This window comes from Papio anubis, chromosome 9 (genome assembly GCF_008728515.1).
Source record: "Papio anubis isolate 15944 chromosome 9, Panubis1.0, whole genome shotgun sequence".
NCBI classification, from domain to species: Eukaryota; Metazoa; Chordata; class Mammalia; order Primates; family Cercopithecidae; genus Papio; species Papio anubis.
Genome location: NC_044984.1, coordinates 26,717,310 through 26,740,276, shown reverse-complemented (window position 1 = coordinate 26,740,276; position 22,967 = coordinate 26,717,310).

The window sequence follows — 22,967 nt, the reverse complement described above, 5'->3', positions numbered from 1 at the left end:
TTTGGGGAACTTATGAGGAGTTAAGAGTATTTTGCCTATGGAAGGGATGTAAATCATAAGAACCCAAAAGATGGACTGTGAACGCCAACCTCCAAGGTGGCACCTAAGATTTACACCCTCAGACAGTCGTCTTCTACTTTGTACCAGAATTGGTCTATGTGACCAATAGAATGCAGTGGAAGTTGTGTTCTATCACTGTGGCTTCTGTCTTGTCCTCACTCTTGGGTCACTCATTCTGGAGGGAACCAACTGCCATGTCGTGAGCAGCCCTGTGAAAAGGCCCACAGGGAGGAAAACTGAAGCCCCCAGCCAACAGCCATGTGAATGAGCTCAGAGGCGAACTCTCCAGCCCAGCCAAGTTTTCAGACAACTGCGGCCCCAGCCAACATCTTGACTGAACCCACACAAGTGACAGAGCCAAAATCACCCAGTGAAGTTGCTCCTGGATTCCTGACCCTCAGAAAGTAGATGAATAATAAATATGTTTATTAAACTGATAAGTTTTGGGGTGATTTGTTACATAAAAATAGATAACAAATACAGATAACTAATACGGAAAAATTTTAAAGTGTGGCATTAATATGGGTAAAAACAACAAATATGTGGTTAAAAGTACATATATTTATTATCTTAAGGTAAATTTTAATAACAGACCTGGAGTATGATAATTAAGACTCATTTGCCACATGTCACCCTATATATGTAAAGGACGTCAACGTACAGCAAATGTTTTCAAGAGTCAAGGTGTCATCCCTGGAGAAAGGAACACAAATCTATAACCTATTAGTGATCAGGGAGGTAAATCTTTTGCTTTTCACAGCATGCCAAGAATGTCTTTTGTGTGATCTCCTATTGATATATGTCTGGTGCCAGAACAGCTCTGTAACTGGGGGAAAAGCTAGAGTTTATTGTTTTGCATGCTCCCACCTGGGAGTAAGGCTGGGAGTGGATTTTAACGCACTTCAAAGAGCCTAAAAAGGCATAGGATTCAGTGAAAACTGAGATGGGCCTTCGAGTGACCATAGCTCAACTACTGGATCCCCAACTTAGGAAAGAGTTTTCAAGCCCAGTACGACAGTCAGGGTGGAGACTGGGACAGCAGAGACAGAGGGCTGGAAGAACCTAAAAAGAGTGAATTCTGTGAACCAGAGTTTCCACGATATTGAGGATAACTGAGGCATCTCCCTCTGACTGTGACAAAACAAGCTGGAACTGACTGGAACTAAATAAAGCGACAGGAAAGGGAGGACGTTCTTGTCAGCAACCCTCCGTTTCAGCGGGTTGTTTTGACTACAGAGTGAGTAGCACTCATCATACCGAGAATTGACAAGAACTAATCTTCACGGTCAAAATACATCTCCTCGGCTTCTTGTATTTCAGAAGTCGTCGTCTCCTGCCTCATTCTGACCACATTAGAACCTGGGGTCATTGGACCACATTTTTTTTTTTTTTGACCCTACCCAAGGAGCAGTTTCGATGTCTCTCTTTCATTACTCTCTTTTTCTTTTCAATGTGACTTTAGTGCCAGTGCAGGGAGCCAGATGGAAACTAAAGCCCTCTGTTTATGACTGAACAGGTACACCACAAACAGCAGTGCAAATGTTCCACCCCACTGCCTCCCACACACCCAGACTGCCCCAAGCCCCATCTGGAAGGACCAGTTTCTAGCAGGGGGGATGATGGGTCCATTTCTATGCTTATTGAACCTGGTAATATTTGTTTAAGAACATTTGAATAGAGGCCCCTCAGAAAACTCACATTTCCATATTTACTGGGGGATTTTTGTTTATTACAAATGAGGTTAAGAAACCATTCTGCATACTTGCTAAGCGAAAAGAAGCAGGCTGCTAAAGAACATGCCAGTAATCTTAATTTAATAAGCATTTTTTAAGCATTGACTATACCTCAGGACCTGTGCCGGGCACATAAGGTCAGTATAGATGAGGCTATGCGAGGAGTATTATAATCTCCCATCTTTCAGTTGAGAGAAGGAGGAGCAAAGAGGTAAAATAACTAACCTAATAGGAGATAATTACTTCTGGGGAGTAGGGGACGGGTGCAGTGGGCAGCAGCTTGGACCTTCTTATACTGTTAGAATTTTTACCATAAGCATATATTATTTGGATGCATTTGACAAGATGTGACAAGGAAATAGTTACATCTTTTTAAGAAAATCATTTGCTTAAAGTCACAGAGCTAGTAAGTGACCCAACCAAACTCTAGAACCTGATTTATGGGGCTCCCCATTGCAGGAGCTTCCTCCCTGCGTTATGATCTTATTGTTGGAAAATGGATTCTATAACCATTGGCCAACACGTGCATGGCAGTTACCTCTGTGAGGCGGTCTAGGGACACTATGGTAGCAGAGCGACTACATAAGCTATCGCTCAAACTGGGACACTCTTGAGAGTGAAAGGGGGCACTACTTGGACTGAGACTGTCCTAGGGGCACTAGGACGTATAGCCTGATTGTCAGTGACTGTTTTCATTATGCCATGAACAGACAGTCCCCAACTTAAGATGGTTCGACTTAAGATTTTTCTTCTTTACAATGGTATGCAAGCCATACACATTCAATAGAAACTGTTATTTCAAGTACTGTATTTTGATCTTTTCCGGGCTTAGTGATATGTGGGACCACACTCTTTCAGGATGCAGGGCAGGTGCTGTGAGCCGCAGCTCCCAGTCAGCCATGCGACCACGAGGGTCAAAAGCTGAGTCTCTGTAGGGCACTGTGTTGCCAGCATTTTCTGGACACCGTGTTTGTGTTTTCGCATTCCGTCTTGTCCACAAAATGGCCATCTATGTCTCCTGCTTCTGGTACAGAATTTAATAAATTACATGAGATATTCAACACTTCACTATAAAATAGGCTTTGTGTTAGGTGATTTTGCCCAACTGTAGCCTGGTGTAAGTGTTCTGAGCATATTTAAGGCAGGTCAGGCTAAGCTATGAAGCTCAGAAGGTGAGGTGTGTTAAATGTGTTTTTGATTTACAATATTTTCAACTTATGATGAGTTTATTGGGACATAACCTTGTTGTAACTTGAAGAGCATCTGTATATTAAATGTTCTGCCTTAAGCATGTATCATTTAATAAGTAGAGGGACAGTATTGTGTACCTTTGAAAAAAAGAAGAAACCAGTCATTCTAACTCTTGTGAGTCTGTATTCTTTTCATTCAAATCATAAAACTAAATTCACATAATTCAAATTATTTACCACCATAGTCATATAGTGCTAACAGTCATAAATGTGGCAATCACTGTGACTGAAATGCTAATGTTTCGTAAGAGTGCATGGAAACCACTCTGTCAGTTACCCCTCACCAGGAGGAGGGCAGCAACCCTCAATTCATGGGTTTCGCAGTACAGGTGGCAAACCCAGAGGTTATGTAACCCTCCCCAGAGGTTACCCTGCAAGTTAGTCAGCTTCCACTCCACCTATTGCCGACTTCCGCTGTTCCACCAAGCTGAAAGACAGTTTCCAGTTCTCTGCGGCTATTCATAACTTTCTCCAAAAAAATGAAAGCCAGCTTCGGGAGAACATATGTGTTACCTTGGCCACATCGTGTACCAATACACAAACACCATTCACGTCCAGGCAAGACTATCAGTAAATAATGTAACCTGACTCAAAACAGAACATGCACATTTCTCAGTAGGGGCAGCCTTGTCTGGACCAGTTCAGATGACTAAGGAACCTCAGGAAGTGGAACCATGAATCAGAAAGAGACCTCCTTTCCTCTGACTCAATGCTGAGCTCATGAGCCCAGGTGGTGTTGGAGGATACTGTGTTCCTGGAGGTGCCGAACGCCTCACAAATATACAGAAACTAAGGAAAAACTTATGACTTTTGCGCGTACTCTGTAAACCAGGCTCTGTGATCACATGGTATTAATTACTTTTCATATATTATTTAATCTCATGATAGTATGTGTTCCAAGTTATCGCCCCATTTTAAAGGTAACGAAACCGAGGCTCAGAGGGCTTCCCAAAGCCCCACCACAAAGTCTGTGCATTGCTGGTGCTTTTCCATTACATTACACTGCCTCCCAAGGGGAAGCAATAAGTAAGAAATTAAACAGTGTAAAACATTCTCGGAGCCTCCTCCTAGTCGTCATTTTCACTAGGGTCTTTGTCACTTCAATTTAGGTAAGCTCTATCAGTAGTAACAGGCCTTTTAAATACTTATTTCATTTCTTCCATTCTATTCACAAACTTGAGAATGTATCTACTACACAATTTTGAATATAGTTATAATAATTGGAGTATTAGCTAGTTTTCTCCCACATACAGACAGGTCTAACATGTATTAATGAATTAAGAAGAGAGTGAAGAGTGTGCTTTTTCAGGAGTGCATTAACTCCAGCCTCAAAAGCAGTGAATGAGCAGCCCATGTGTCTCTGGGTCCACTGAACCCCCAAAGGAATGAGAGCCACAGATGACCACACGTGGCCCCTGTGGTTAGGTAGGCTGGAATCTGGCGAACTCCTCAAACGCGGTTTGGAGCCTCTCAACTTAGACTCAATGCTTGCAATTTGGATTTTTACCACTAGGTGGACGGTAGTGCTTTGTGCAGTAATGGTTTTGCTGAATCCTAGTAAGCTTTCCCCAGCAACTGATAAACATTTACATTTATAAAGTAAGTTCTACCAGCTTTAATTAAAGACTATAATCTCCACTGAAAAACAAGACTTTACAACTCAAACGGGATGAGAGAACAATAAAATCGTGGTACAGAAATTTAGTTTGTAATACACAATCTCAATTATGCTGTTTTGTAAAAATAACCTCTTTATTAAAAAAAAAATAGAATTAACAAATCTGATTTTGGACGAAGAGTGCTTTTTCACATTGCTATAATTCACTGCCTTTCTCCCTAAAATTCAGTTACTGCTGATTATTGCTAAACCTAATGCCGGTCTTACTTTTTCTATTTTTAAGAGGGAAATTTAACTTTTTTTTCCTGTGTTCCTTTTGTTTTGGTTTTGTTTTTCCAGTGGTCGGGAGAGTCTCAGGCTGCAAATGTGACTGAGGTGAGAAGCAATGGCAGCCTCTCATGCTGCCGCTATTCCATAACCTGCACACTTCTGGAAGGGTGACCCTTACAGTCCCTCCTGCAGCTGGTGTGGCTATTGTGTGGTAAAAGACATGGGTAGTTCTTGATTTGTTCCACTTCCTGGTGACTATCTCTGCGACTGTCCTTTTCCAATCATGAACAATTTCTTTCTCCAAGGAACACCTTCCTATTCTAATTCCTCGACCTTTGAATCCTAGAAGCAGCATAAAACTATAATAATAATAAACATAAGTAACACATTGTACTTAAACCCATCACAGCACTAGGCATTTTATATATATTAACTCATTTTAAGCAACAGCACACCAAATATTTAAGATTATCTATAAAACATTCAAATAGCTTCATACCTCCTTTTTTTTTTTTTTTTTTTTTTTTTTTGACAAAGTCTTGCTCTGTCACCCAGGCTGGAGTGTAGCGGTACGATCTCAGCTCACCACAACCTCCGTCTCCCAGGTTCAAGCAATTCTCCTGCCTCAGCCTCCCGAGTAGCTGGGATTACAGGCACACACCATCACACCCAGCTAATTTTTGTATTTTTAGTAGAGATGGGGTTTCACTATGTTGGCCAGGCTGGTCTCAAACTCCTGACCTCAAGTGATCTGCCCACGGACAGCAGCAGCACTGTCATCTCAGAAAAACACTGACACTTTAAGTTCCAGCTCCCTTTCTAGCCTCATGCATTTCAAGGAAATCACTTCTCTTCTAACTATAAGCAGCCAGAGACAGTAGACAGTAAAACACAGATAAGACAGCTCAGGCACAAAGGGAGGTGAGGGGAAAGTTCCTTGGGTAACTGCCAATCTTCACCCTCATACAATGGACCCCGGTAAAACAGTGGGCCTTAATAAGCACATTCCTTTCCCTTCAGGTGCGCTAAAATAGGAAATCTAAAAGCAGACTCGGGGGTATGCCTGCAGCTGGCAAAAAGATTTATAGGGACGAACATACAACTCTCTCTCTCAGATAAGCACAACAAAGAGTCACAGAAGCAGTCTAAGCCTCTGATAAACTCTTCCACCCTAAATCCTTAACAACTCAGTCTGTAAGAGAGTGTGGCTCTGACCTAACTCAGCCAGAAGTCCCTCTCAGGTTTGTTTCCTAAAATAAACCTGTCCTTGTGAACTGGCAAGCCACCCTTCACGTATCTCTTCTCTTTTTTTTAATTCTTACACCCGCCTCGGCCTCCCAAAGTGCTGGGATTACAGGCGTGAGCCACAATGCCTGGCCATACCGCCTTTTAAAATGTTTTTTGTAAAACATCTATTGAAGAATGCCATTTTTAAGCAGAGATAGTTCATATGTTCACACATATACATTACATGAATAAATACATCATCATGTATACATACTTCTTCTCACCTCTTCGTGGTATATTATTTTCTCAGGTGGTTTGTGGCTCTCTGAACAGTAATCTTCCCTCTTAATGCTGCCTGTCATTCCTCCGCTATACCTTACTACTCAAGAGCATGGTTCTGTGACCAGCAGTAACTGCATTAACTAGGAGCTTGTTAGAAAAGAGAAACCAGGGGCTCTATCCCGACCGACTGAATCAAAATCTGCAGGTGACAAGATGCCCAGGTGAACTGCATGCACATTACCATCTGAGATGTGCTGCCCTTCCCAATACATCTGATTGGGAAGATGATCACATCATTAAGGAGTTAGGCATTAGCAGCGACTGCAGTGGCAAGGCCAGAAAAAGTTGATAAGTAACACAGCAGTGCCAACTGAGTATTCCAAAAGAGGCCACTAATTAAATGTTCATGGTACACAAAAGAACTATACTTCTCCATGATGAGTAGTAAGTAATTAAGGTAGGGCCATTCTTTTTTGATCTTGGGGGTAAATATCCTTGCTCTGATGCAAAGGAAAATCTAGCACTAATATCAGAAAACAAGAAGTATTTTCCTTAAATATTTGATCCTATGGACAAAATACGGCACCTTAACAGTCCACCTTTTTTCGAACATGCCTACTCAAAGTTAGTCAATTGTCTCCCCTTTTCAGGTTAATTCATAATTGTAAGAAATATGGCTGTGCTTTGGTCAAGGATAGGCCGCGGTAAACATCCTGAGTGACTCAGCGAGTTTACAGCACAGGCGTATAACTCCACTTGTTATCACAGCCATGTAACCATAACATGGGAAGGCCATTTCTTGGTCCTAAGCCACTGTTGTCTGTAAAAGGTATAATTGCCCTGTTGACACTGTGCAGGCATGCTGGCACCAGAGAAAGAGTGTCAAAGCTGTTCATCTTTGGAGATGGACAGAGGAGAACCAGGACACAGCTTGGCTCACTTGTGCCCAGAGAGAGAGAGTTAAGCTGCTGACCCTGAAGGCAAGGGAGAGCCAGCTGCACAGCTGTATGTGGGAGCTGGGCTAAGCCGCCCAGCGAGGGCAGACAGTGTGAGAATGCTGTTGATGAGAGCTGCTGCTGAATAAAACCATCTTTCACCTGCCTACAGCTCCCGAGTGTTCTTTCTGTTCATCCACCCCCTCCCTCCAGACTGCAGCATGGGCTGGTACCTGACCCTGAACATAACAATTGGCGTAGTCAGGAACCTGACAATAACAAAATTAAGCAGGACAGATTCATAAATGGTCATGTATCCAGAATAGCATGCATTTCTGTGAAGGTCTTCCCCTCGCACCCAATGCATTCTTCTACAACTGTAAAAATGCTTCAGCAAACTCAGCAACGTGCTTTAATATTTGAGATAGTTAATTAAAATTGAGGAGTCCTGAAATGCCTTCTTTAGATGCCAAGAAGCAATGAGTGTTTTTAGCAACTGTTGAACTATGTGTTTGTGAAATTTACACTCAGAGAAGGAGGTGAATTGCAAGAGGTTACAGCTGCTGCACCCTGGCTGCTGTTGCCCTGTCTCCCGAGTTGCTGCCAAGTTGGGGCTGGCAGTTTTGAACTTTAGGAGAGGGAGAGAATTCACTGGCAATAAGAGGGTGAGAGAGGAGTGAAGTGCATGGGAATTGCGTGGCCTCTCCTCTACACTATGGATAGTAATTTGGGGTTCTTGAATACCTATTCCAGATCGTGCCTTCCTGGAATCCCTGTTTGATGCTCCATCTTAACATTTAAAAGCAAATGTAAGAAAGTTCATCATGGCCAAGCATGGTGGCTCATACCTATAATCCCAGCACTTTGGAAGGCTGAGGTGGGAGGATCACTTAAGGCCAGGAGTTTGAAACCAGCCTGAGGAACATAGCAAGACACACCCGCCAACCCCCATCTCTACAAAAAATTTTAACATTAGCCAAGCATAGTAGTACACACCTATAGTCCCACCTACTCAAGAGGATGAGGTGGGAAGATCGCTTGAGCCTGGAAGTTTGAGGCTGCAGTGAGCTATGATTGTACCACTACCTTCCAGCCTGGGTGACAGAGCAAGACAAAAGGAAGGGAGGGAAGAATAAGGAGGGGACGGGAGAGGAGGGGAGGGGAAGGGAGGGGGGAGGGCAGAGGAGAGGAGGGGGAGGGGAGGGGGAGGGGAGGGGGAGGGGAGGGGAGGGAAGGTAGCTGATTTCAAGTCTATACTCCAGGTCTGACTGGTCTGAGCATCAAACACAGGCTTCAATTTCTTTTTTTGGACAAGCCACATGCGTATCATGTTATACCCCCAAATTCATGTAGCAAATCACATATATCATCTTTTCCCCAAAACCTAGTCTCCTGGTGTTTCCACTGAGTGACATCTTCATCCTGCAAGTTACTCAGAGTTAAAATCTCAGATAAGAAACTTCAGAACCATCTTTAAGAGCTTTTTAATCGCAGACCCACCCCATCCAATCATCAAGGCCTATCGGTTTCATCCAAATGTCTCTTTCTGAAATCTTTCTCAGTGGTGTACCGGTCAAACAGTTTCCCATAAAATGAATTTCTTTAAAGCTTTCATTTGCAGTGTTTGCCAATTTCTGTGGTGTAAATATTCCCACTACGGCCAATTTCAAGCTACCAAAGGTTTAACATCTGGCTCCTAAAATACTTAAAAATTTAACAATATGTTCGTGAGAGCCAGGGCTCCTTTCTAATTCTACTGCTGCCTCCTTACTGCAGTCACTTGTTTTTTATTTCCTGAACTATTTAGAAGCTGCCCACTCCTGGCCCCATTACATCAGTGAATAAAATACTTTGATTTATGTGTTGTTTATAAAACAAATGTCAAGAACCCTCACCCAGTGTGCAAAGCCTCGCACAGTAGGGGCTCGTTTGCCTTTTTCATCTCATCCCCACTACACTCCCCACCCACCGCCCCTGCTCCACACTCACATGCACACACACACGACTCCTATGCCCCAGCCCCAGAGAGACACTTGGCATTCTCTCAGCAATGCACGGTTCAGTTCAAAAGACTTTTAACAAATACCTACTAATACAGTTTGGATATTTGCCCCACCCAAATCCCATGTTGAAATCTAATCCCCAGTATTGGAGGTGGGGCCTGGTGGGAGCTGATTGGATCATGGAGGTGGATTTCTCATAGATAATGTAGCACTGCTCCTCTGATGCTGTCCTTGCAATAGTAAGTTCTCTCTAGATCTGGTTAAAAGTGTGTGGCACCTCCCCCACCTTTATGTTCCTGCTTTTGCCATGGGATGTGCCAGCTCCCATTTCACCTTGCACCACGCTCGGAAACTTCCAGAGGCCTCCCCAGAAGCAGATGCTGCTATGCTTCCTATACAGCCTGCAGGAACATGAGCCAATAAAACCTCTTTTCTTGGCCAGGTATAGTGGCTCACAACTGTAATCCCAGCAATTTGAGAGGCCAAGGGAAACAGATTGGTTGAGCTCAGGAGTTCAAGACCAGCCTGGGAAACATGGCAAAACCTCATTCTACCTAAAATACTTAAAAAATAATTAGCTGGCCATGGTGGCTCACACCTGTGGTCCCAGCTACTCAGGAGGCTGAGGTAGGAGGATCACTTGAGCATGGGCAGAGGTTGCAATGAGCCAAGATCATGCCACTGCACTCTAGCCTGGGCGAAAACTCTGTCTCCAAAAAGAAGAGAAAAAAGACAACTTCTTTTTTTTTTATAAATTACCTGGCCTCGGGTATTTCTTTCCAGCAATGCAAGAACAGCTTAATATACCTACCATGTGTCAAATATTGCGCTAGGCTAAATAAGACATGGTCCCTGCCCTTCAGGAACATAGAATCCCATGTACTTTCATTCTCTATGGTTATGTTTATACCATTACTTCAGTCAGAAATTCCCACCTCTGTCTTTATTCATTCAAAAAGCATTTACTGGGTGCCTACGAGGTGCCAGACTTTGTGCTAGGTTCTGGAACGACAAAAATGAAAAAGACACAGTGTCTACCTGTGCCTATTAAATCAGACAGTAGTAGGGGGAGATGTGCAGGTGTGGGGAGGGAACTCCAGCTCTCTTGTCCTGTTGGGATCAAGGAAGACTTTGCTGAGAAAATAGGGCTGTAATTGAGGATGAGTACAGAATTTGTTGCTGAAGGAAGACAAAGGTCAGATCATAAAGGGCTCTGCAAATGCCATGTTTCCTAGTTGATACTCCTTATAACAGAATCTACCTTGATTAAACAAGAAAAAAAAAAACGATTATGAAGATATAGATGCCTCTGATGCAATCTAGTGAAAAACTGAACAGCCAGGCCCCAGGAAGGGCTGGAACTTAGCTCCAGAACTAGAAGCAAAAGTACAAGCTTTTACTTCAAAGCTCTGGAATTAATGTGACTGAGCCCCCAAGAGCCTGTTCTTGTGTCTCTCAGTTTAAATGCAAAAGAGAATCTGATTGGCCCAGCTTTGGTAAAGAATGTATCCTGCTTCAATCAGCTGTGGCCAGGGCAAGGTCACATGCAAAAAATGATCATTCATTTTTTGAATAGAGAATAGAGATCCCTGGCTCAGCGGACCTCCTCAAAATTGTCTACTCTTGTCAGAAATATAATTTCCCAAGGCTGGGGGCAGAAAAATCACAGCCAATTTTACTCATTAGGAAGGCTTTTGACTGCAAATAATACAAACCTTGTTATAATGGCTCAAGCACAGAAAAATTAATGATTCCCACACACCAGGAAATCCAGCTGTAGGGATTACAAGTGTTCATTCAGCAGATCACCAGTCCTAAAGCTGATATCTCTGTAATTCTTTTGACTTCTCATGATCATGTGCTGTTTTAGTTTCAGTTATGACTTACATATTCAAAGCTTTAAGAAGAAGAAAGAATGGTACAAACTGTGTTTCTTCCCGTTGATCAGGAGAGCCCAAAAGATTTCCTAGAAACCTCCCACGATACTTCTGCTTAGTATCATTGCCACACCTAGGTCACATGACCACTCCTCACAAGGGAGATTGGGGAAAAAAGGAAATGAAGTCTCATAGTTGGCTGAGATTAATCATGAACATGAGAAAAATAATTGAGGTTTGTGAGTGTCCAGCAGCAGACAACTGGATAAAATAAACACAGTATATATATACACAATGGAATACTATTTAGTCATAAAAAAGGAGATCCTGTCTTCCTTCTCTGTGGGTGAGCCTGGAAGACATCATGTCAAGTGAAACAAGCCAGGCACAGAAAGATACCACACATTCTCACTCCCATATGGAAGCTAAAAAAGTTGACCCCCTAGAAATTGAGTAGAATTGTGGTTACCAGAGGCTGGAAAGGGTAAGAGGGAAAGGTAAATAAGGAGAAGTTTGTTAAAGCATAGAAAATTACAGCTAGATAGGAGGAGTAAGTTCTGGTATTTTATTGCACTAAAGGACGACAATAGTTAACAATAACTTGTTTGTTTTCTTTTTTTTTTTTTTTTTTTTTTTTTTGAGACGGAGTCTCGCTCTGTCGCCCAGGCTGGAGTGCAGTGGCCGGATCTCAGCTCGCTCACTGCAAGCTCCGCCTCCCGGGTTCACGCCATTCTCCTGCCTCAGCCTCCCGAGTAGCTGGGACTACAGGCGCCCACCACCTCGCCCGGCTAGTTTTTTGTATTTTTTTAGTAGAGACGGGGTTTCACCGTGTTAGCTAGGATGGTCTCGATCTCCCGACCTCGTGATCCGCCCGTCTCGGCCTCCCAAAGTGCTGGGATTACAGGCTTGAGCCACCGCGCCTGGCCAACTTGTTTGTTTTCAAATAACTAGAAGAAAGGATTTTGAATGTCTCCAACACAAAGAAATGGTAACTATTTAAGGGGATGAATATGCTAATTACCCTGATTTGATCATTACACATTGTATACATGCAATGAAATATCACTCTGTATCCCATAAATATGTATTAATATAATTATTATGTGTCAATTAAAAATAATTATATATATATGTAAATTACAGTCTGTGTGGCAGACAGACTCTAGGTGACTCCCAATGATGGCATTTATACCCTTGTATAATTTCTTTCCATTGAGTGTGAGTGCGACCTGTGATTTTCTTCTGACCAATAGAAATGACAGAAGTGATGGGACGTCACTTCTGATTATGTTACATTATATAAGATTCTGTCTGGCTAACATTCCTGCTAGAGACTCTCTCCATAGCTGACTATGTTGGGAGCCCCATGTGGCAAGGGGCTGAGGATGGCCTCTCACAGCTAAGGCAACAGGAAGCCAGGATTTTCAGTCCTACGACCATAAGGAAATAAATTCTGCCAACAACCTGCCTAACCTTAGAAGTAGGTTCTTCCCCAGTCAGGCCTCTAGATAAGAATGTAGCCCAGGTGCCAGGCACAGTGGCTCATGCCTGTAATCCCAGCACTTTGGGAGGCTGAGGCGGTGGATCACTTGAGGTTAGGAGTTCAAGAACAGCCTGGCCAACATGGTGAGACCCCATCTTTACTAAAAATATAAAAATTAGCCAGGCATGGTGGCGCATGCCTGTAGTCCCAGCTACCCAGGAGGCTGAGGCAGGAGAATCGCCTGAATCCGAGAGGCAGAGGTTGCAGTCAGCCGAGATTGTGCCACTGCACTTCAGCCTGGGTGACAGAGCAAGACTCCACCTCAAAAAAAAAAAAAAAGTTCCAAGAGCTTGAGTATGGGCACAGATGCCTGCATGGAGGTCAGGCTCACCAAACTGTTTCCTTCCAATCTAACATGTTTGGGGGTTTTACTGCATTGATGAGTCAAAGACTATAAGGTGTATACTCCAATATCCTTTTAGCCCTTTTTCCTTAATAATAGATCCTGTATCTGTTTTCATTTGCAGTATAACAATGTACCACAAACTTAGCACTTTAATACAATACCCATTAGTTAATTCATAGTTCTGTAGGTCAGAAGTCTGGCATGGCATGACTGAGTTCTCTGCTCGGAGCATCTCAAGGCTAAAATCAAGATGTTGGCCAGCCTAAGTTCTTGTCTGCAGACTTCAGAGAAAAATCCACTTTTACATTTAGCATTTTTGTCATTGTCAAGATTGGGTTCCCTGTGGTTGTGCAACTGAGACCCTCATTTCCTTGCTGGCTGTCGGTGGGGTCATTCTCAGCTCCTAGAGGTACCCACACTCCTTGCCACATGGCCCTTCCACCTTCAAGCCAGCAATGGCACGTCCGACCATTCTCATGCTCCTAATTCCTGACTTCCTCCATCTCTGACTCTAGGTCTAGATTTAAGGGGCTTTTTTTAAGGTCAAGCCTACCTAGATAATCTCCATATCTTAAGATCAACTGATTTGATATATAACAATCGCAGGAGTGATATTTTGTCATATTCACAAGTTCTGCCTCCTAGTTAAGAGAAGGAGATTGTACAAAGTAAAGATCACTGGGAAAATTGTAGAGCTCTGTCTACCACTGACCCCTAGCTTTTAGCTTGACATGTGGATCCCCTAATAAAGACAGCATTTCCCAGCCTCCCTTATAGCTAAGCAAAGCCATGTAGCTAAGTATTTGCCACAGAAATGATGTATACCAGCTTCCAAGAGATCTGAAAATACCGCTGGTGTTCAATATTTGTCTCCTTATATTTCTATTCCTTCTTGCCATCTGGAATGTGTCATTTAATGGCTGGAACCCTTGCATCAACTCTAAACTGTGAAATGACAGTAAGAATGACAGCCACATATTAGCATGGTTGGGGCAGTAGAATAGAAAGAGCTTGGGGTTCCTAAACCCCATTAGAGAGCTAGACCCAGTGGTATGCTGATAAGTGGTAAAAAACCAGCTCCCTGGAGGGCAAAGCCCAGATTTGCAGCATTTGCCAATGTCTGTGATGTAAAATCCTCCACCATGGACAATTTCTTTTTTCTTTTCTTTTCTTTCTTTCTCTCTTTCTTTCTTTCTTTCTCTCTCTCTCTCTTTCCTTCCTTCCTTCCTTCTTTCTTTCTTTCCCTTTCTTTCTTTCTTTCCCTCTCTCTCTCTCTTTCTTTCTTTCTTTCTTTCTTTCTTTCTTCTTTTGTTTTTAGAAATGAAGTCTCACTATATTTCCCAGGCTAGTCTCAAACTCCTGGGCTCAAACAATCCTCCTGCTTTGGCCTCCCAAAGTGCTGGGATTACAAGCATGAGCCACTGCACCCAGCCACACCAATTTCAAGTTACCAGTGTGACATCACTGAACATAGAACTGAGAGGAGTGGCAAGTAATCCATTCTCTCAAGTTGGAATGAGCCAGCTGCAGCCACCACTAGCTGTTCTAGCTCTGCACTGCTTATCCTCCAAGCTGCTTCGTCCTCAGAGAAAAATTAACTGCTATCTTACATAAGTTACTGTTATTTTAGGGTATCTGGCACATGCAGACAAACCTGATTCTATGGTAATTTTCTCCAGTCTTCTCTTTCAGCGTTGAAATGTTCTTTACTGGAGGTTTTCTGTGTGCTGAATGCATTTGGATCCAGCAGGACAGTGAGTGTGTGGTGCCAGGTTTTACTCTACACAGCATTCGCAGCAGCTGCCGTTTCATCTCAGCCTCCTGCTAGTAACACTGACCCTGCTCCTTATACAGTAGAGCCCGAATAACTTTACAAACTTCAGGAGGAAACAGAAGGGCAATTGTGTCAGAGAGACAATAACCACCATGCTTTACAGAGACCTTTGAGCAAGCACCATGGTGGAAAATATTTTGAAGCGATGCAACAAATCCAGGAGTATGAGACATTAAAACCTCACTTCATTTTACAAAGCTGCCTCTGAAGATCGGTGACGTTTGAGACCCACAACAGAGCAGAAAAGACTTCAGAACAAATAAACATCAGCACTGCTAGAAAACACCTACTCACCTCTCTGAAAACTGAGCTGGGAAAACAAACAAGAATCTTTTTCTTTACATTTTAGTGGCTCCGAATCACCCTGCATGGATCTGCTGCAGTGGAGGGTCTGGCCGTTTTCCCACCAGCCCGGAGGCACAGAGAGCCAGAATACAGCCTTCCCTCTCCATCACAGGCACTCACACCAGCAGTGCTGGCTACGCTGTGACAGGACAGCTTGGTGTCCACACCCAAATCCAGAACCCAACAATGGCACCAACAATCCTAGGAAATACACAGCCTTCCACTGAACTGCTTCAGCTCTCTTCCTTCCAAGCATCTCTTCCAAATAAAATGCAGATCGGAAGTCCTCCTCTACTTCTTTGTGTATGAGTTTGTTTTGTTGTTGTTGTTGTTTGTTTGTTTGAGACGGAGTTTTGCTCTTGTCGCCCAGGCTGGAGTACAGTGGCGCGATCTCAGCTCACTGCAACCTCCGCCTCCCGGGTTCAAGTGATTCTCCTGCTTCAGTCTTCTGAGTAGCTGGGATTATAGGCGCCTGCCACCACACCTGGCTAGTTTTTGTATTTTTAGTAGAGATGGGGTTTCACCACGTTGGCCAGGCTGGTCTCAAACTCGTAACCTCAGGTGATCCACCTACCTCGGCCTCCCAAAATGCTGGGATTACAGGCATGTGCCACCGCGCCCGGCCGAGATATTTTTTTTAATAATGGCAATGAGTACATACAACCCACCTGCACTCCCTCACCAAAGCCGCTTCTGCAGATGTGCCAGATAATGGGGAAGCAGAGTAAGTCACTAAGTAACTGGATTTCTTTCAGGGGCACCTTCTGTGAGGTTATGACCTTCAGGACCTAGGAGTAGTGATCACAAGAAATTCGTGCAGCTATCACGTGTGGAGCATCTAGTGCATGTGAGATCCGGTGGGAAGTGTTGATAGACATTTTCTCTGGTAATCTTCACAAAAAACCGATAAGAAAGCTGGCATTATTACCAGCATGCCACAAATGAAGAAACAGGTCTGTAGGGTTAAATGCAGGTCACTAGCTACTGAGAATGAAACTGGTATTTGCATCCAGCCCGTTTGACTCCAGACTTCTCAGAAAGGGATCTCTGGGGATAGCGTTCTGGGTCATTCCAGAACAGCGCTAGGCATAGGACAAGGGCGTGCCTGTCTAGGATGGACTGAGTGCAGGGCCATATCCTCAAGGCACACAGGTGACACATTGTCATACTTTTGGAGGTCCATAAAAATGCTTTCATTGTAATTTATTTTAAAACCAGAAGAAAGGGCTGGGTATGGGGGCTCATGCCTGCAATCCCAGCACCATTTTGGGAGGCCAAGGTGGGAGGATTGCTTGAGTCTAGGAGTTTGAGACCAGCCTGGGTGACATAGTGAAAGCACCCCCATCTCTACAAAAAATAAAAAGTTAGCCAGGTGTGGTGGCACAGGCCTGAAGTCCCAGCTACTTGGGAGGCTGAGATGGGAGGATACCTTGAGTTGAAGAGGTCCAGGTTGCAGGGAGCCATGATCGTGTCATTACACTCCAGCCTGGGCAACAGAGCAAGTCCCTGTCTCTAAAAATATAAAAAAGAAAAAAAACATGAGTATAACAATAATGAATGGGTAATAATGAGTCCAGCCTGGATTATACTGGTCATTATACAGAGTTGTAAAATATGATTTTTTATCTTGTTTTACCAAGGAAGGGGCCCAGGAAGGCAAAAATGCCAAGGCCCACAAAAGTCATGAGATGGCTGGAATCCAGGGTAACGTAGATGGCATTGCTGTGGACAACAACTAGATGGGAAAAAATGCAGAATGTTCTCTCACAATTAGGCTGCCTTGGTTAAAATAAAGCGTGTTCCAAATCAATGCCTCAGAAGGATTATGGAGTTGCCACAGTTTGGGCTGTGAAATAGCCCATGGAGTTAATAATAAACAGTGCTAATGAATGCTCCCCATCTGTTCCTTATCCCCTTAATGGCGATCAGATAAGAGAACTGAATAAATCAGCAGCCTTTGTACGCTGTCTAATATGCCATAATGTGAGCCCTGGCCTTGGGTCAGTTTGTGTTATTTTCTTAAGATAGTCACAGAGCAGGCCCCTGGGGACTACCCTTTTCCCATGAGAACCTGCCCAAACCAGAAGGCTTAGGATGACTCTGGTGCTCAGAAACAAAAGCCAAAGCTGACCGGGCACGGTGGCTCATACCTGTAATACCAACACTTTGGGAGGCTGAGTTGGGGGGAGTCACTTGAGGCCAGGCAGCCTGGCCAACATGGTGAAACACCATCTCTACTAAAAATACAAAAATTAGCAGGGCGTGGTGGCATGCACCTGTAGTCCCAGCTACTCAGGAGGCTGAAGCAGGAGAATCACTTGAACCTGGGAGGCAGAGGCTGCAGTGAGCCAAGATTGTGCCACTGCGTGGGCAACAGAGTCTCTCTGTGTCTCAAAAAAGAAAAAAGAAACATAAGACAAAGGAATCAGGTGATTCCTGGGATTAGAACAACACTGCCTTGACTCTCCCACTGTCCAACCCCAGCGGGACAATCAGGGTGCTCACTCCTTCCATTTCCATTCAGGGCTCATGGCACAAGACCTAAAGTGGGTTGGAGTTTCTGTCCCATTGGTGGAGCCCTGAAGAGATTGTCCTTGAGTTCCCAACTGCCGGAGTTGCCATCGTTTCTGTTTCTTTCATTTCCTATTAAAGATTGAGTTAAATCCTATCTTTTTAGTAACCTCCCCTTCCTTCCTTCCTTCCTTCCTTCCTTCCTTCCTTCCTTCCTTCCTTCCTTCCTTCCTTCCTTCCCTCCTTCCTTCCTCCCTCCCTCCCTCCCTCCCTGTCTCTCTCTCTCTCTTTCTTTCTTTCTTTTCTTTCTCAGCTAGAGTCAGTGTCTGTTGATTTTTTTAAAAATCCTGACTGGTGGGTGCCTTCCAGGTACTGGAAGATGACAGAAATTAGCCTCCATGGGACACTGAACACTGACAGCACTGAATTCATAGACATCATTTAACATCTGTACCTGCTAACACATGCACTCAGCTAGGAAAGAAGCTGTGTTTTTTCATTAAAAGTCGAAATCAAGGTATGGCTAACAGTCTACAGCCATACCACCCTGAATGCTCCTGATCTCGTCAAAGTATGGCTAACGGTATAGGATTTACCTATCCTGTTCTTTCAGACTTGTAATTATTAAAATGACATTATTAGCCATTAAAATGACACGCATCATGGGGATGTGGGGAGGTGGGGAAGGTAGGCAACTCAAAGCAAACTTCATTTCAGGCAATGCGCCCCCTAATGAATGGCATGTGAAGCAAACAGCACATTTTAAAAAGTTTTTGAGATAAGATTTAGTACCTGTTTTGAGCTGAATGATGCCCCCTACCTCCTAAAAAAAAAAAAAAGATATGCTGAAGTCCTAAACCCAAGTACCTCAGATTGTGGAAACAGGGTTGTTGCCAATGTAACTAGTTTAGTTAAAATGAGATCATAACTGAGCAAGGTGGGCCGTTAATCCAATATAACAGGTGTCCGTAAGAAGACTGATTTCCTGCCAGGTGCGGTGGCTCACGCCTGTAATCCCAGCACACTGGGAGGCCGAGGCGGGTGGATCACCTGAGGTCAGGAGTTCGAGACCAGCTTGACCAACATGGAGAAACCCCGTCTCTACTAAAAATACAAAATTAGCCAGGTGTGGTGGCAGGTGCCTGTAATCCCAGCTACTCGAGAGGCTGAGGCAGGAGAATCACTTGAACCCGGGAGGCAGAGGTTGCGGTGCCCCGAGATCATGCCATTGCACTCTAGCCTGGGCAACAAGAGCAAACCTCCATCTCAAAAAAAAAATTTAAAATCATAATAATAAGACTGATTTCCATGTGAGGACAGAGACACACAGGGAGAACACCATGTGATGAGGACAGCAGAGACAAGCCAAAGAATGCCAGAGGCCAGCAAAACAGAAGCCAGGGCGAGGTAAGGAAGCATTCCCCTCAGACCTCTGAGGAAGCATGGCCCTGCAGACACCTTGATCCTGGACTTCTGACCTCCAGAACTGTGAGACCATACATGTCTGTGGTTTTCAGCCACCCAGTTTGTGGTACTTTGTTATAGCAGCCCTAGGAAACTAATGCAGTACCCTCTTGACTTTCAAAAAGAAATTGCTTCAATTGCAGAAGCATTGGAAAAATAAAACTAGCAGGCAACCAGGCGTGGTGGCTCACACCTGTAATCTCAGCATTTGGGGAGGCTGAGACGGGCAGATTGCTTGAGGCCAGGAGTTCAAGACCAGCCTGGTCAACATGGTGAAACCCCATCTCTACTAAAAATACAAAACTTAGCTGGCCTTGGTGGTGCACACCTGTAATCCCAACTACTCAGGAGGCTGAGGGATGAGAATCGCTTGAACCGGGAGGCAGAGGTTGCAGTGACTTGAGATCACGCTACTGCACTTCTGCCTGGGCGACAAAGCAAGACTCTGTCTCAAATAAATAAAACCAGCAGACAAACATATACATACACACCAGATTGCATAAGAAAAGTCACCACCAGCCACAGACCACTTGTTATCACAGTGCCTCTTTCTAGATCTCTTGCCTCTGACTTCCTGTCTTCCTACCCAGCACCACCTCGAAATCCACCAGGGCTGAAAGTAGCCTGAGCAGAGGAATCTCTGGCCCCTAGACTTCCTCAGGAAACCCTTCACAGGTCCACATGGGGGTCAGACCACAGTGGGAAACTGGCCCTCGGCCATAGACCGCCACACTTTCTGACAACAACATCCCCTACCTTTTCTACGTCTCTTTCCTGCTGGTGTTCAAATTCTGATAACTGTATATTTGTGGCATTCAATTCAGATTTTAGGAAAAAAACAGTTCTACGAGTGACAATAATATCACTCAAGCCCTAATATTGATTCCAGTGATGAGAAAATAATGAAGCAATGGGGCTCCCTTCCCATTTGCCTGCGGGGCCCCTGAACTCCTAGGCATTTGCCTTGCTGCTGTCTGTGAGCAAACTTCCTTTCCAGCCACAGCCGGAAGCTGAGACTTCTCCCATCTGCGTGATGCATTATGTACATTGCTAGAAGAGAAAAGGACACTGTTTTCCTAATAACAGTTGTTCATCAAGAAAACACTATTTTTTCCTATAAGGAAATTTTAGGGCTACATAAACCAAACCAAAAACCTATATATTTTCAGAAAACCCAAGGAGGCTTTGAAACCTTTCCAGTTTAACAAACACTTCCAGAATTTGCTGTGTTACTGGCTCTGGTGTACGTCCTGACATAGAGTGATAAAAAGAGTAATGAAACGCTCTATTATCAAGCAAACTACAGTCTAGAAGAGGAATAAGACAAGCACATAAGAACTGTTCTATGAAACAAGTATGTGTGCCCTGAGAGAGAGACAGCTGAAGCCGTATCCAGGAACACGTATTTTCAGAAGGCTTATCTTCCATAACACTATAAACCAACCAGCTAGCTTACTTACCAAGACTGACAGCTTCCTCATCAAGGCTAGCTTCAGGGATGTGAGGGTGATCTGCCTGTGACAACTCTCACCCCATTGATCGCCAGGGTTGATGCGGCTGATCTGGCTGGCTAGGTGGGTAACCCCTTCCTCCCTCACCGCTCCACGTGCATCCCTCCCAAAGCTGCGCACTCGGTCGAAAGGGACCACCATCCCCAATAGAGGAGGACCAGTCTTCAGTCAAGGGTGTATGAGTAGCTTCACTCTCCTGCTGGAACCTCAAAACAAGCTCTCAAGATTAGCTTTGGGACTCTCACTGCACTGTGCACACAGTCCTGTGCCCAAAGTTCTTGTATCAGGAACTCTGCCCAGTCTTAAGACCTACTTCAAAATCACCCAGCCCAGGCCCCAAAACCTGACATTCCCCTTCTGAGGCACTGCTAAGTCTTTTTCAAGGTGGTGTCCTCCCTGACCACAGTAAGCATAACAACCTTGGCTTTGCTTGACCAACAAGTTACCTAGCTGTTCCTTTTGCAAGTCAACAGTCAACACCCCTTTCTTCTAGTAAGCAGACCCCTATTATCTGAGATGATTTTCATTCCACATGGTTGAACTGGAGCTTCTCCTCCATGCCCTGGGTCACAGTGGTTACCTCAGAAATGGACACATTACCTGGGCTGGTTCAAACAAGTCTTAATAACGGGTTTGGTACTTGGGATGGGATGTTGCAAATATCTAAAGCTGAAATATGGAACCAGCTAAATCAAGGGAAGGGATGGAGTAGATAGAATTTTCTCATCCCTGAGCTTATGTGAAAAGCAAAGCAACTGATTATGCTGCTGTATCTGGGGCCTCAGACCATTCAAGTCGGCTGTTTGGGAGAAGCGAAAGACACGTGCCAGGGTCTGAATTTGTTAGCTACCTCTTAATGGCTTTGCTAAGATATTTTAGGAAAGGCGTAAGCTTCCAGCCGAGCTGGTCCATTTGAAGGTATAAAGGAAACAGCTTCGGTAATAATAATAGCTCGCTTTCATTGTGTGTTATTTGCCAGATGCCATTCTTAACACATCACATGAATTTCCTCAATTTTTTGCAACAATTTCACAGAGTGGATACTATTGTTATCCCTATTTTACAGATAAAGAAAAAGGCCTGGGGAGACAAAGTAGCCTAACCAAAGCTTCAGCTAGAAAGTAGCAGAATTGCCAGGCGCGGTGGCTCACGCCTGTAATCCCAGCACTTAGCACTTCGGGAAGCCGAGGCGGGCGGATCACAAGGTCAGTAGTTTGAGACCAGCCAGTTCGAGATCAGCCTGGACAACATGGTAAAACCCCATCTCTACTAAAAATACAAAAATTAGATGGGTGTGGTGGCGCACGCCTGTAATCCTAGCTACTTGGAAGGCCAAGGCAGGAGAATCACTTGAACCCGGGAGGCGGAGGTTGCAGTGAACCGAGATCGCACCACTGCACCCCAGCCTGGGCGCCAGAGCAAGCCTCTGTCCTGGGGAAGAAAGAAAAAGAAAGAAAGAAAGTAGCAGAATTGGGAAGCAAAGTCTTGCTCTAGAGTCCATGCCTTTCACCCTTTTGCCTACAGCCAGCAGACTGCAGAGGATCAGACAACATGTGCCTGGCAGAACTATAGGAGCCAGGTTCTCTGCCTTAAAGGGGGGTGAACAGCCAGAACTATAGTAAGATCAGGCTCCTGGAGGAGGCAAAGTAATAGAGTGGGGGCCCTGGAGTGGTGGTTCACACTTGTAAATCCCAGCACTTTGGGAGGCCAAGGTGGGAGAATCGTTTTTTGAGACCAGCCTAAACAAAGTAGTGAGCACCCATCTCTACAAAAAAAAAAAAAATCAATTAGGTGGGTGTGGTGGCAAGTGCCTGTGGTCCCAGCTACTCAGGAGGCTAAGGTGGGAGGATCACTTGAGCCCAGGTGACCGAGGATGCAGTGAGCTGAGATTGTGCTATTGCACTCCAGCCTGAGTGACAGAGCACGACCCTGTCTCCAAAAACAAGGAGGAGGAGAAGGAGGAGGAAGAGGAGGAGAAGGCGAAAAAAAGGAAGAAGAAGAAGAGGAAATAGGGTGGGTATTTTATTCCCCAAACACCTCCTGCCACACAGAGGTAATCATTTCTACTAATGCAGCATTCCCTGGGATGTAGTCTGGGAACGCCAGGCCCCTATGGTTTCAGACTATCCCAAAGCTAGAGAGAGACTGACACCATCAA